Here is a 351-nt window from a genome sequence, read left to right as displayed (position 1 = left end):
TGGGGTGAGAGAGGCTCGAACTCTCGACCTCAGGATTACTCAGAAGCTATGAGACCTACGCGCTAGCCAACTGCGCCACCACCCCAGTTGTAACTATTATTCAATATTACGAATTTAAACTTTAAAATTATATGGCCCACCCTCTTTTTTATTTTGGGGTGTTGGGAGATGCGCAATTGGAACCCGCATATTGTGTAACTTGAACTGGTCACTTGTTGGGCCTCTCCTATGGTAGCTTGATATGTACAAAACCCACATTTTATATTGTGTTAAGTTTTTTGACCAAAACAATTTTGTGATAAGGGTAAGACACAAAAACAAGTTTTTGTTAAGTTTGCTCCAAAAAAATGA

At 39.6% G+C, this 351-nt stretch overlaps 1 non-coding gene across 1 annotated transcript; it reads right to left on the bottom strand.

Moving 5' to 3' along the window:
* On the bottom strand, positions 1–85 carry TRNAM-CAU (transfer RNA methionine (anticodon CAU)). Its single transcript is given in 2 exon segments — positions 1–36; positions 48–85. It is a non-coding gene; the product is annotated as a tRNA-Met (tRNA).
* Between the last annotated feature and the right edge of the window lie 266 nt (positions 86–351).

This window comes from Lotus japonicus, chromosome 1, assembly GCF_012489685.1.
Source record: "Lotus japonicus ecotype B-129 chromosome 1, LjGifu_v1.2".
NCBI lineage: Eukaryota > Viridiplantae > Streptophyta > Magnoliopsida > Fabales > Fabaceae > Lotus > Lotus japonicus.
Note: the sequence above shows the minus strand (reverse complement) of the source record. Positions and strands in the feature narration are given on the sequence as shown.